Source organism: Chrysochloris asiatica, unplaced genomic scaffold (assembly GCF_000296735.1).
Source record: "Chrysochloris asiatica unplaced genomic scaffold, ChrAsi1.0 scaffold00167, whole genome shotgun sequence".
NCBI lineage: Eukaryota > Metazoa > Chordata > Mammalia > Afrosoricida > Chrysochloridae > Chrysochloris > Chrysochloris asiatica.
In genome coordinates this window covers 1575749-1578824 of record NW_006408685.1, presented here as the reverse complement: position 1 = coordinate 1578824, position 3076 = coordinate 1575749, and the positions used below count along the sequence as shown (strand labels likewise).

Genomic DNA, 3076 nt, shown 5'->3' with positions numbered 1-3076 from the left:
ACAGGGTTTAAGGCACAAAGAAGTCACCTCGTGTTTGGAGCCCAGCCTGGCGGGGCCACGAGGTAGCTGGTGGCAGGCAGGCAGAGAAGGCATCACTGTGAGAGTTGAGGGGATGGGTGCCAAGCCATGGAACCCTCCACTCACGACAGGCACAGATAAATTGATTTCTCTTTAAAAAAATAAAATCTCTAGTGGTAAGGTCACTTCAGCTGCTTTTTTTAAAGTGGCGTTTTCTCTGGAATGACGGAAGTGGTGGCAGGGCCGGGCGGTCAGGCAGGTGGACCCTAAATGGTGGACTTGGAGAAGGACACACGCAGGTGGTGGTTCTCGCCAAGGTCATGGTTGTGCAACTCAATCAGGGCCTGGGTGGCCTCCTCCACGGAGCCCATCTGGATCAATGCCATCTTGAGGTCCTTCTGGAAGAACTTGAAAACTTTGATCATGCCACCATTGCTGGAGAAGAGGATCTTGAGGTCATATTTAGATATTGAGGGCGTGATGTTGGAGAGGTGCAGGGTGGCCGACGGGGGGAAGATGTTTTGGAAGTTCTTGGAGCCCGGCTTCTTGAAGCGGTGCAGGGGTGAGTTGCCATAGTCCTTAGCCAGCCCCTGGTCTTCCTGGCCCTCGCGCGACAGCTGCACATTCTGGTGTTTGGACAGCATGATGCGCACTGACTTCCCATGCAGCTTGTGCCCATTGAAGTGGCTCATGGCCAGCTAGGCCTGGTTGCCGTCTGCCATCTGTACCAAGGCGTTCTTGTTGTTAAACAGAACCTTCACACGCTGCACATCCCCATACACACCGAAGAGAATAAAGAGGCTTTGGGGTGTGACTCTCTCAGGGTTAAGATTGCTGACCAGGAGAACCGAGTTCCCCGCCCCTGCCAGGCCAGGGATGGTGATCCTGCCTACTGTTGCTGCTGCGGCTGTCGCCAAGGGAATGGCTAGAGGGGCGAGGGCACCATGAACATTGGAGACAGGGAGGCCTGCGGCTTTAGGAATGGCAAAGGTGGGAGGAAAACCAGCTGCTGCATACGGAGAGGCTGAGATTAGACCAGGTGCACCGAAGGCTGCGGCCATGGTCTGATCCAGGGATGGCTGGCTGTTCCCTGAAGGCAGGTCGGGAAGTGTGTAGACTCGGCTCTTGTCTTTGTTGTACTTGACGTTGAGGCTGGTGAGCTTGGAGAGGTCGATACGCAGCGTGCAACAGGCATTGTAGATGTTCTGCCCATCCAGAGACAGCTTGGCGTGCTGGGCGCTCACAGGGTCCGCATACTGCAGGAGTGCCTAGAACTGGTTATTCTTGGTGAAGGTGATGATTTTCAGAACCACGCCAAACTTGGAGATCTGGTGGAGCACGTCCAGCGTCAAGGGGTAGAACAAGTTCTCCACAATGACCCGCAACATGGGGCTCTGGCCAGCCATCGCAATCCCGGCATCCGTGGCTGTAGCAGAGGTGGCTAGGACCTGGATCCCTGACTGGACCGAGTTCATAGCCTGTGGGTCGCCTGGGACCGTGCCTGGTTCGGCGAGCTGTCGGTCTTGAGCTCCTTGTGGTTGGAGAACTGGATGCAGATGGGCTGGCCACGTAGAATGGTGGCCACGGAGGTATAGCAATTGACCATAGTGTTGGCCACCTCCTCTGTGTTCATCTCGATGAAAGCCTGGTTCTTGCCCTTCAGCATCAACAGGTTGGTAACCTGCCTGAAGGGCAGGCCCAGGGAGATGACCTCCCCTTTGGTGACGTCACTGGGCAGCTTACAGACATGGACCAAGCGGGATGGGGCACCTGAGTTCCTGCTATCCCCTTTAAACTTCTTGCTGTTATTCCTGTTAGCTGCAGAGGCGGAGTTGCTGCTCATGATAAAGGGCCCGTTGGTGACGCAGTAAGAGAAGAGCTCTTCGGATCCCCACTTTGTACCAACTGCTATATCTGGGACAATGCCATCCATTGCACACACAGGAGACCCGAAGGGGATGGAGTGGAGGCACCGGAATCTTGATTGTATCTTGATTGTATCAGGATTGACATCAAATTTAAGGTGACATTATCAACATAAAACCAAACAGGCACCACTCATCTGTCGTGCTGTGGTGGCTTGAGTTGCTGTGATTCTGAGGGTTATGCCACCAGTATTTGAAATAACCGGCAGGGTCACCCATGGTGGACAGGTTTCAGATGAGCTTCCAGACAAAGACAGACTAGGAAGAAAGAATGACAAACTACTTCCGAAATGCTAGTCACTGAAAACTCTATGAATAGCAGAGAAACATTGTCAGATACAGGACCGAAAGGTGGGAAGGCACTCAGAATGCGGCTGGGGGAAAAAAATGCCTCCTCAAAGTAGAGTTGAACATGATGATGTGAATAGAGTTAAGCTCAGGGGAGAAAAGCACACAGAACCTTCATTTGCTGATGGGCCACAAATCAAAATGAAGAGAAACAGCTGTAAACATCCATTGAATATCAGAACATGGAATGTAGAAAGTATGAATCTGGGAAAATTGGAAGTTGTCAAAAATGAAATGGAACGCATCAACATCGATATCTTAGGCATTGGTGAGCTGAAATGGACTGGTATTGGAAATTTTGAATCTGACAACCACATGGTTTACTATGAAGGGAATGACAAATTGAAAAGGAATGGTATTGCATTCATCTTCAAAAATAACATATCCAGATCAGTCATGAGGTGCAATGCTATAAGTGATAGGATAATATCCATGTGCCTACAGGGAAGCCCAGTTAATACCACTATTATTCAAATATATGCACCAACCACTAAAGCCAGTGAAGAGGAAATAGAAGAATTCTACCAACTTCTTCAATCTGAAATCTATCAAATATTCAATCGAGATGTATTGGTCACTACTGGTGATTGGAAAGCAAAGGTTGGGAGCAAAATGGAAGGAATAGTAGTTGGAAAATCTGGACTTGGTGACAGAAATGATGCTGGAGAACGAATGATAGATTTCTGCAAGACAAATGATCTGTTTATTTCAAATACCTTCTTTAGACAGCATAAGAGACAACTATACACATGGACCTTGCCAGATGGAACACATAGAAATCAAAT

At 49.6% G+C, this 3076-nt stretch overlaps 1 pseudogene; it reads right to left on the bottom strand.

Annotated features, from left to right (window-relative positions):
- Positions 1-284: 284 nt before the first annotated feature.
- The window catches only part of LOC102818824, a 5121-nt pseudogene continuing 2329 nt past the window's right edge, over positions 285-3076 (bottom strand).